Source organism: Microtus ochrogaster, unplaced genomic scaffold (genome assembly GCF_000317375.1).
Source record: "Microtus ochrogaster isolate Prairie Vole_2 unplaced genomic scaffold, MicOch1.0 UNK36, whole genome shotgun sequence".
Taxonomy (NCBI): Eukaryota; Metazoa; Chordata; class Mammalia; order Rodentia; family Cricetidae; genus Microtus; species Microtus ochrogaster.
The window spans coordinates 83,633-95,140 of record NW_004949134.1 but is presented as its reverse complement, the minus strand read 5'-3'; positions in this window follow the sequence as shown (position 1 = coordinate 95,140).

The following is an 11,508-nucleotide window of genomic DNA, read 5'->3' as shown; positions in this document are numbered from 1 at the left end:
AGAAGGGGTACGTACGGGGATGTCCTAGGCCGGTAAGGACAGGCTGGGCTAAAATGGGATCCACAAGCAGTAAGAGAGACCTGAGGCAATGGGTTTCTGATCCTACTGCACGCACTGGCTTTGCGGGAGCCTAGGCAGTTTGGATGCTCAACTTGCTAGACCTGGATGGAGGTGGGGGTTCCTTGGACTTCCCACAGGACAGGGAACCCTGATTGCTTTTCGGGCTGAGGAGGGGGGACTTAATTGGGTGAGGCTGAGGGAAATGGGAGGCGGTGGCGGGGAAGAGACAGAAATCTTTAATAAATAAATAAATTAAAAAAAGAGAGACCTGATATGTCAGATAGCTAAATTGTTAGAGAAACAAGGAACCGCGGTCAAAGAGAGAAATATAAAAGATTTTCTTAACAATATAGCTGCAGCAAGCCCATGGTTTTTGACAGGTAGAGGTTTGAACATCTCCGATTGGAAACAGGTAAAAAACAGATTTGTAGAAACAGCTGCAAAAGGAGGGTGCCGATAGCATCCCTATATCAACCTTTTCGCTATGTCACCTGGTTCGCGATGCCTTACTTACTGATAAAGTGAAAGTGAGACCAGAGGTCATTGCAGCTAAAGAGATACTTGTAGAAACACAGGAGGAAGAGACTCACCGGTCATATAGGGACCAAAAGGAAATGTCAGAGGTACCAGGGGGAACTTTGGAATCCAGTGCAGGACTAAGGCCAAAGTCTTCCCGCTTTCGGGCGCAAAACCTGATAGCAATAACCTCCGAGTCAGAAAATGCGGAAGGCAGCCTCAGCTCTAGTGCAGAGAATAGTTTATCTGATGAGGAAGCACAGCTAATGCAGGGCATTAAGGTACTTCGGAAAAGGCTGAAGAGCTGTAAAGTGAAGGATTCCTTATGTCTGCCATCAGCCCCACTTGCTTTTAATGAGGATTGGGGAAGGAGCGAGTCCCGTTGGGGACTGACAGATGACAGGGAGTCCGAAGAGGGCTCAGGAAGTAGAGGAGGTGTCTGTTTTTAGCCACGGCACACAGTTGCTCTGGTTATAGAGGTACCTGATCCGAACAATCGAGGACAAGTGCTGAGACAACATGTGGCCTTGAGCTTTAAGGAGTTGAAGCAATTGAAAGAGGCTGTGGTGGGATACGGCTGGCTCTCAGGCCCCATTTACTCTTGCCATGGTAGAGTCTTTTGCAGCATTGAATCTTACACCTAGCAATTGGCAGCAACTATGCCATGCAGTATTACTGGGAGGAGATTACTTATTGTGGTGGGGGGGAGAATATCAAGAAAATTGCTTACAAACGGCTAGGTTAAATGCGCAAGTGAGACAGGCACGACACAATCTAGACATGCTAACTGGAGCAGGAGCTTATGCTGACTTGGCCAATCAAATTGTGCTCAATCCTGCGGTATATCTCCAGATGGCGACTGTGGCTACCAAAGCTTGGAAAGCACTGCCAAACAAGGTCGCGGGGATCAACTGTCAAAAGTTTTACAAGGGCCTTCAGAACCATTTGAGGACTATGTGGATAGGATATTCCAGTTGGCAGGGAGATTGTTTGGTGATGTGACCACAGCTATGCCCATAGTTAAGCAACTGGCGTTTGAGAATTCCAATAAATATTGTAAGGAAGCCTTGCGGCCACATAAAGCAAAAAACTTAGATGAATACATCCGGATCTGCCGGGATATTGATGGGCACTTCATTTAGGGCCAGGTGATTGCCACTGTTATCAGGCCCGGGCGAGGATCCCGGACAACTGGGGATAAAGCCTGCTTTAACTGTGGTGCCCTTGGACATTTTAAAAAGGAATGTCCACAACTCACTTGGGGAACTACTGCCAGACCAGGAAAGTGCCCACGATGTAAAAGGGGGGCGCATTGGGCAAATGATTGCAGATCTAAGACAGATATAGATGGAAGGCTTCTGCCCGTCCAAGGCCAACAGCAGGGAAACTAGTGGAGGGCCCTGCTTCAGGGCCCCAGAACCTCAGTGTATGGAGCAATGACACCAGGAGTCAGGGGGTCCCTTCCTGACAGTGGCCGTATCCAGTTAGTTCCAAAGGGCAAATTTTTTTGCGTTGCAGACCTTGCCCGTGCCACTCCAGGAAGTGCAGGACTGGACCTCAGTACCTCTGCCTGAGCAGTCTTCACAGCCCAAATGGGGGTTCAAGCTTTACCCACTAATGTTTTTGTGCCGCTCCCTAGAGGGACCTTGGCTCTTATCTTGGGAAGAAGCAATACCATCTTGAGGGGAATTCAAATTCATCCTGGGGTTGTTGATGCAGATTATCAAGGAGAAATAAAAATTATGGCATCAGTTTCTCAAGGAGTTACAGTAATTCCTCAGGGGGATCGTATTGCCCAATTGGTCTTGGTACCCTTAGTTAACACCTCCAACCCCATGGCCAGGTCCAGTCAGGGTGCTAAGGGTTTTGGATCATCTGGCACTGCAGCCTTTTGGGTAGCTCATATGAAGGAAAGGCCACGATTGGAGTTGACTATTGATGGGAAGTCATTTAATGGGATTTTAGATTCTGGAGCTGATGTCTCCGTCCTGTCCTTAGAATTCTGGCCTAAGACGTGGCCATTAGAAAGTAGTACTGCTGCCCTACAAGGAATAGGTCAAGCAAGTTCCAGGAAGAGTGCAAAAATATTAAAATGGCAGGATAATGAAAGCCATGAGGGTTACTTTCAGCCATATGTCCTCCCAGGACTACCTGTTAATCTCTGCGGAAGAGATGTCCTGAGTGAGATGGGAACTGTCTTGACAACTCAATCCATACCACCACCACCAGCGGCCCAAATTATACAGCAACTGGGATGGAGACCAGGGCAGGGGCTGGAAAAAAAATCTGCAGGGCCGGTTATAACCAGTGACACCAGATAAACAAATTACCAGACTGCTGGGAGACCAAAGTGGTCTAGGCCATTTTTAGTTAGGGTCACTGTTCCCAAGCTGGTCCCAATTCCTATAACTTGGAAATCTGATGATCGAGTTTGGGTGGAACAGTGGCCCTTGACTCAAGAAAAATTACAGCCTGCTCATGCCTTGGTCCAAGATCAACTGCAGGCTGGGTACATTGTCCCCTCTACTTCCCCTTGGAATACACGCATATTTGTCATTAAAAAGAAATCTGGAAAATGGAGACTATTATAGGACCTCAGGGCTGTCAATGAGGTGATGCAGCTTATGGATCCTTTTCAGTAGGGATTGGCTTTCCCTTCAGCCATACCCCGGGGCTGGCATATAATTATAGTGGATTTAATGGATTGCTTTTTTACCATTCCTCTAGCCAAACAGGATTGCCCTTGTTTTGCTTTTAGCCTCCCTTCAGTTAATTTTAAGGAACCAGCTTTGCGATTCCATTGGATTATACTCCCACAGGGCATGAAAAATAGTCCTACAATATGTCAAACTTATGTTGCTGCTGCCTTGGAGCCTGTCCGCTGTCAATTTCCACAGTTATATATTGTGCATTATATGGATGATTTATTAATAGCAGGGCCTGATCAAGATCAACTACTCAAGACTTATACTCAAATGCAACAGGATTTAGAGAAGGTGGGGCTAATCATAGCTCCAGAGAAGGTCCAAATGCAAGCACCATATTCCTACCTTAGGTACTAATTGGCCATAGATGGAATTAAACCAAAAAAATTAACTATTGACACCTCTCATCTTAAAATCTTACATGATTGGCAGCAGTTACTGGGAGACGTACAGTGATATGCCCCTCCCTAGCAAGCAAAACAGGTGACTTAAGACCATTGTATGATATGCTCTTGGGAAATCCTGACCCAACTTCTCCCTGAGTATTGACGCCTGCGGCCAGGCAGGCCTTAAGACTTCTTCTGAACAACATTGAAAGGGTCCATCTCCAGCAGATTAATTATGATCAATCATTAAATTTTGTAGTTCTTGCTTCCAACTTTGCCCCTACTGGAGTCTTTTGGCAGGATGGGCCTATTTTATGGGTACACATGCCTGCCTCTCCAGTGAGCATAGTCACCCCATACTATGAAGCTATATTCCAATTGCTTTGGAAAGCTAAGAAGGTTGCTGCCCAGACATTTGGGAAGTGCCCTGACAAGACTATAACACCTTATACTAAAGACCAGCTAGTATATTTACAGCAGTACCATGATGAGTGGACCCTTTTTCTCACCTCCCTTTCCAGAGGTTTTGATTCTCATTATCCTCAGCATCCATTAATGGTCCTATTCAAAAATCATCCCGTTATATTCCCCCGAGTGATTAAAGAATCTCCCATACCCTCAGCTCATGCTGTCTTTACAGATGCTTCCCCTAAAGGTAATGCAGTAGTGGTTTCTGGAGGAAAAGTATGGAAACGTCCTGTGTGGGATGTATTAGCCCAAGCTGCAGAGGTAACAGCCTGCCTCATTGCACTCCAGCCCTTCCCTGGGGAACCTGTAAATTTGTATACTGATAGTGTGTATATGGCCCATATCTTTAAGCCATTGGAGACATCTGCCTATATATCACCTATCTCTAAGGTCCATCATTTGCTCAGCTGTGTTCAGCATTTGATTTGGCAGCAAACTGAGCTTTTGTTTGTCGGACATATCCGCAGTCATACCCAGCTGCCTGGGCCATTGTCAGCAAGTAAAGATTTAGCTGATAAAAATACACGTGTTTGCTTTACTTCTGACCGCGTCCATGAAATACATGATAAATTTCATCTTAATGCACTCTTTCTTCGACATCATACTCAATGTATGTGAGAAGTAGCACAAGCCATTACATCATCTTGTTCTCAGTGTGCTCCTTTCCTAAGCAGCCCCAATTTAGAAGTTAACCCATGAGGATTATGACCAAATCAGTTATGGCAGATGGATGTTACACACCTGCCTGATACAGGGAAACTTAAGTTTGTCCATGTATCAGTCGACACCTTTTCAGGAGTAATTTTCGCATCCTTGCATTCAGGAGAACGAGCAAAAGATTCCATTGCACACTGCCTTTCTGCTTTTGCCTATATGGGCAAACCTGAGGTTATTAAGACAGATAATGGCCCAGCATATATGAGCAAAAAATTTTCATCCTTTTGTTCATTCTATGAAATTTCCCATAAAACAGGCATCCCATATAATCCATTGGGTCAAGCAATCGTGGAAAGAGCCAATCAGAACCTCAAGCAATATTTTCAAAAATTAAAAAGGGGGGAGTTCATATTCTCCCCAGCAACTCAATTATCCACCATTCTCTTTATTTTAATTTTTTTATTTTAAATTTCTGGATGCTGAAGGGTGCTCACCTATGGAGCGCCATACACAAGTTAGGACTCAGAGCCTAGTATGGGTTCATTGGAAAGATCTGCAAACAGGAAGATGAACCCCCTTGTTAGCAAAGGTGAAGGGGACTGTATGTGTTTTTCCTCCAGGAGTTGATAAACCAATTTGGGTGCCAGAGTGGTGTGTATGGCCCAGGATGAAGACCGTGATGCTCCTTCTACTTCAGGTGATGACTCTGGTAACAACAACATCAATGAGTGATGGGGAGTCTGGTGTGAAACCCCCCACTTTTAATGCCTGTTAGTATTGCATAATACCTATGGTCCCAAATCTGCTCCTTGGTGTTGGGATGCTGATACAAATTTTAATCTCCCCCCCACAGTTATGTGGGGAGAATGTATCACTCAAGAGCCTGATTTGTTATATTGCTGGACGCAATGACTATTTGATCCTCTGCTTGCATTCCTGCCCCCATTTTTTCTTTGTATTGTAGAATGGCACTTTGGGGGGGGGCAATATTCTTAATTGTTCTTCCAGGATCTGCAAGCTGAGTAATTGCTGGGACAGTTCTGATGGAGCTTTGATTGTTCAAGTGCCTGCTGTGATTCCTCTGCCAGTGCTGGTGTCTCAAGAACATCAGGAGATCATCCTTTATTGACAGTGGGCGAACAGCTGCAATTGTTGCTGCTATTGCTGTCACTGCCACTGTGGCTACAGTTGCTAAAGTTGCCATTTCGCAGGCAGCTGTGACTACAGAGACTGTGAATCAGCTGTCTGGAAGGGTTAGCGAGTCCCTACAGTCACAGAGTACTCTGGACTCTCATATTGGACTTGGACTTTTAAACTTAAATCAACAAACTGTGCTTTTGCAAGGGCAGGTAGATTCCCTTTGACTCCTGCGACAAGTGTCTTGTACGTTACACCTGCTAATGTTATAAATGCTTCTGATGTGGTTAAACAGTTGAATGCATGTTTGGATGGTCCTTGGAATTCCTCCTTTTTGAATTTCACCCTGTAGACAGCTTATCATATTGTTAGTATTAATAGCACATGGGTCCCTGGTGTATCTGTATCCAGTCAGTAGAATGCCATGGCCCAGCTTGGGGGCTGGGTCCAGCAAATGTCTGGAATGCTCTCACTTGTACTGATATTGCTATTGGGATTATCTGTTTTTGAATTCTCTGCCGCTCTATGTGGCAATCCCACACAGCACACTGTCAGTTGACAAGTGTTGCTTCGGTTGTCTTCCGGTAATCAGGAAGTGCCCCAAGTCTGGCTGCAGAAGTCATGAGGGATCCCTACGATGGGCAACTGTCCTGGTATAGAGGGCTCACCTAAGACAGGGATTAAGGCCTCCCTAGACGGGTAAGAGTCTATCTGGGAGAGTCCTAAGACAGGGGCTCTCATGCTTTTAAAATAAAAAGGGGGGGGAATTGTTGGGTCCTTAGAGGACAGGCCTTCGCACCCCCACTTGATCTGTTTTGCACTCTTGAGGTTGGTTGAAAACAGGAACAATCTGTTGTTTTCAGCAATGTTTCTAAGAATGTTTACCCCTAAGCCATTGAGTTACAGTAATGTGCTTCCTGCTATTGCTGATTTGGCCTCCCCTGCTGAGGGCCATATATACTTGTGAGAAAGTGGAATAAAAGGCTTGTCTTCAGAACCTGAACTTGTGTTGCTGTTAATCCCGATGTCCTTCACTCAGAAGAACGACAGTTGCCATGCTGGCGCAGCACTACTCAAAACATTTAATATGAGTGAGAGAGAGTAGGTAGACTATCCTCTAGAAACAACACATTAGTTTATGATTACCTGCATTTGGACATCAACGAGCTCAGGGAACCTCTGAAAATGGACCTTTATAAATTTGGATCCACGTCTAAGGGCTCTCACTGGCTGCAAATGTCACTACCCTAATGTGCACTATAGAAAATTAGACTTGGCATATTTGAATGAGAAAAAAAACCAATATGAGCAGATAACATGCTATAGAGGTTAAATGGTTTTATGTTTCTTGAAAGAGAAGGAAGTTATTTTAACTATGACAGAGGAAACAAAAATGAATTTTAAAAATAGGACTTATATGATGGCTCAGCTGCTAAAGGCACTTAATTGACAAGACTGATTGCATGTGTTCAATTCCTGGGTGCTAGAGGGGAAGAAGAGTCCCTAATCTCAAGAACTGTCCTCTTACCACTACCCGAGTGCCTTGAAATCTATATGCCTATGTATGCAAATACGGAACACACAGTAATACGAGGAATAAAATGAATACAATTGTTTAATTAATAGTAAAACTAAATAAAAGTATATACTTTAAGCAAAAGACTTTATGTAATGGCAGTTGTTAGGCTTGGCAGAGCTGTGAGGATGAGCTAACCCTCATTTTTCTACTATAGGATGTTGGGAGTGAACCATGACCTTTAAGAGTCAGGAGGCTTGGCTTTGACCAGTACAAAGATGAGAAGAGCCAGGAAAACCAGTTACACAAAGAGAGCTTCCACAAAACCCTCAGCCATGCTTCTGGCTGGAAAGTTGAGGGATGGGAAACAGATCCTAACTGGGGCATGATGAGACTTCCACTTTGGGTACTGAGGTGAGTGAATTGATGCAAATGGTCCAAAATCGGTAGAAGAGAAGATGCCAGGAAGCCCAGAAGACACGTGGTTGAGCCAGCAGGCAGTGTTTTTCGTGCATCTCATCTCTGCCTTCAGGGTCACTGCAAGTACTCTAATAGGCTTTAAGGGATAAGACCCCAGGTCTGCAAGGTAGAGTTCCTGTTCAAAGCCTAAACCAAGCTGAGAGGGCCTCTGTATATTGAAAGGAATTTTCTCCTAAGAGAAAGTATGAACTCAGAACCCTGACCCTGCTGTCAGGGCCAAGAAACATAAACCTTGAGAACCATGTGAGGAAGTTTGCCCAGATCATGTCCTCTGAGACTCAGAAAGTTGTAGCATCCTACGGAGACTGGATCTGAACCTGAGGCATTACTTGGCTGTGGAAAAAAGTGGGACACAGCACTCTGAGATCCAGGACAAAGCTGTCAACCTGTGTAGTAAATCTAGACTTCCACTTGAAGGACTGAGGCAAGGGAGGGTTATGTGTGTAGCTGGCAGACTTGGGTGCATACGGGGCAGGAGCTCAAGCTTCACTCTACCTAGTTAAGATTTGCTAGACAGAAGTTGTGCCCTTGTGTCCTTTATTACTCCCCCACATCCAACACCATGGTGGTGGGGGAGGGTGGAGTTCCAGGACAGCAGAGGAGTGTGGCTGAAGGCTGAGAATTAAGTTATAAACAGGAGATTTGCATGCAACCTGGGGCAGGACATGCAAAATGGGGGAGAGGAGGAGGCAGATTCAGGGAGTGTATTGCAGAGATGGAAACACGGTGAGGTGGATGATACTTGAGTTAAGTGGGGTTTCAGAGGTTCAGGTTTTAAGCTCTGCACATAATAGCCCAAGAAATGTGTAGGCAGTGGGAAGGATTAGTGTCTTTGGGAAGTACAGTAAGGAAACCAGACTCTCGACAAAATTTCTTCCACAGCAGTCCGTTTCCATAGCAACCTGGCCCTGCTATCATTATTCAGAGTCCACCCTGGCCGGATATGGTTTACCCTCTCTTCCTGTGAGGGGGGGAGGAGTTGGGTCTTAGTGCCCCTGGCAAGGAAGCCGTCTCTGCTGCTCAGGCCCCATTGCCAGCCAGCGAGTCCTCAGAGAGGTCTGCAGTCAAGGTAAGGACCCTGAATGTGTACCAAGGGGGAATGTGTCTGGAATAATCAGAGGATCTGTGCTAGCTCTCACTCAGGCTTGCCCTGGGAAAATATGAGGCATCTTGTAGCTTTGTATGTTTCTGAGAGGAAACGGGAACCCCCGTTCTTTAGAAAGTAACTCTGATTCTGAAAATGGTAGCTTCTTAGATCACAATTGAAGCCAGCCGTTGACTTCTAAATGGTAATCAAGAACCTTGAACTGAATTCTAGTCCACCATGACCTGTTCTGGCCCTGGGCTCTAAAGTGCCCCTTGACAGAGTACAGAAGCAAAGGAAGTAGATCTGCTTTGATCACCAGCAAAATTGGTAAATGTTCAGTGGAATGAAGAACAAACTCCTAAGATCTCTGTATTTACTGTTTTTTCCCATTAGAGACAGGGATTCTCTGTAGCTTTGGAGGCTGTCCTGGAACTAGCTCTTGTAGACCAGGCTGGCCTCTAACACACAGAGATCTGTCTGCCCCTGCTACCCAAGTGCTAGGATTAAAGGCTTGGGACATCACCACTTGGCTCTCTACTTATTCTTAAATGCCTGAGGGGCACTTAAAACCCATGTCTCTGAAAAACACGTAAAAGGCACGGGGTTGGTCATGCCCAACACGGGCTCATAGGAGGTCTCAAGGAGCCAAAAGAAGGGATACATTGAGGATGAAGATAGCAACGCCCATCTCGGAGTGGTCACAGGAAGTGCCATGTGCAGAAGATACCCAGAGGCTTTGGTTAGCCACTCCCATTCAGTGGGAGTCGGAGAAAAGCCTAACTCTGGTAGCCACTCCCATCCTGTGGGGGTCATAAAAAAGCCTAACTCTGGTAGTCACTCCCATACCGTGGGTAACAGAGGAAAGTCTATCTCTGGTAGCCACTCCCATTCTGTGGGAGTCAGAAAAAAGCCTAAACCTGGGATCTTCTCTCATCCAGTGGGAGTCATAGAAAAGCCTAACTTAGTAGCCATTTCCATCCCATGGGAGTCAGAGAAAAACCTAATTCCAGTAGCCACTCCAATCCTGTGGGTATCAGAAGAAATCCTATTCTGATAGCCACTCCAACCCGGTGGAGTCAGAGAAAAACCTAACTCCAGTAGCCACTCCCATCCCTTGAGAGTTGGAGGAACTTCTAACTATGCTAGACATACCCATCCTGTGGGACTCAGGGGAAAGCTTAACATGGGTCAGCAAGCACATCCCCTGGAAGTCATAGGAATCCTAACCTGGGCAATCATGCCTAGTGTATGAAAGTCATAAGGAACATTATATCAGAGAAAACTAGAGGGGTTTTTTTTTTCGTTTTATAGCTTTGAAGCCTCTCCTAGAACTCACTCTGTTGTTCAGGCAAAACTAGAACAGAGATCCATGTGCTTCTGCCTCCAGACAGCTGGGAGGGACCAAAAATTGCACAGCCACCTCCCAACTATCGGGAGGCTTTTTTTTGGTTCTTTTCAGACAAGGTTTCTATGGTTATCAGTCCTAGCTGCCCTGGAACTAGCTCTTGTAGAGCAGGCTGACCTCGAACTCACAGAGATCTAGGTCCCTTTTATGTTGCCCCAAACTACTCTTAAGAATCAGAAATGGAGCCCAGCAGTGATGGCAGGGAGGTAATGGGAGGCAGAGGCTCTGTGAGTTTGAAGTCAACCTGTTTCTCCAAAGCTTGTTCCAGGTTCCAGGACTACTAGGGCTATTACACAGAGAAACCCTGTCTTTAAAAAAAGAAGGAAAAGATAAGAAATGCAAGGATAGACAGAGAGCACAGCTGGTGTATACTGTTTGCTTAGCATTCGTGAAGACCTAGGAAACATGGCAAAGAGGGATAAAGCAGACGTTATTAAATATAAATAAATAATGTGGAAGTGTTAAAGCCTCCTGCCAATACTCTCCTTTACTCTTAGGGAGAAGTAAGAGGATAATGGAAAATTGACCAGGATGAGCAGAATAGGAAGAGAGGAAATACAGCAGTGGTTGAGGGAAACGGGGAAGAGTATGATACCTTTACAGCAGTTCCCATGACTACGTGAAATGAGTGCGGACAAAGAAAAAGGGTCAGCTTCAAATGTCTGAGCAGGATACTCATATCCTGACTGAATAAAAACAGAAAACTAACAAATAGCACAGCGATATTTAAAATGTCCTGAATTAGGAGCTGGAAGTGTGACAGCCCTCTGTGCTCCTCTGAGCGTGTTCTCTGAGAAGGGACAGCCTTGGTCTCCTATAGGCCCACTTTAGCCTTGGTCTCCAGTACCTAACATCAGTGAAGATATATGGAGGTGAAGGAATCTCTTTCAAAATAATGGGGCCACTGAAAGTCAGGTGCTATAGTGTGACTTGGACATGTACACCTGTCGTAACTAGCCACAGGCTCTGTTCCCAGGGCATTGTCAGCGCAAGAGGGCAAAGGTCAGCCTTGTGAGTTTCAGCATTTCCATCACATCTTTTTTTAAATTATTATTTATTTATTTATTAAAGATTTCTGCCTCCTCCCCGCC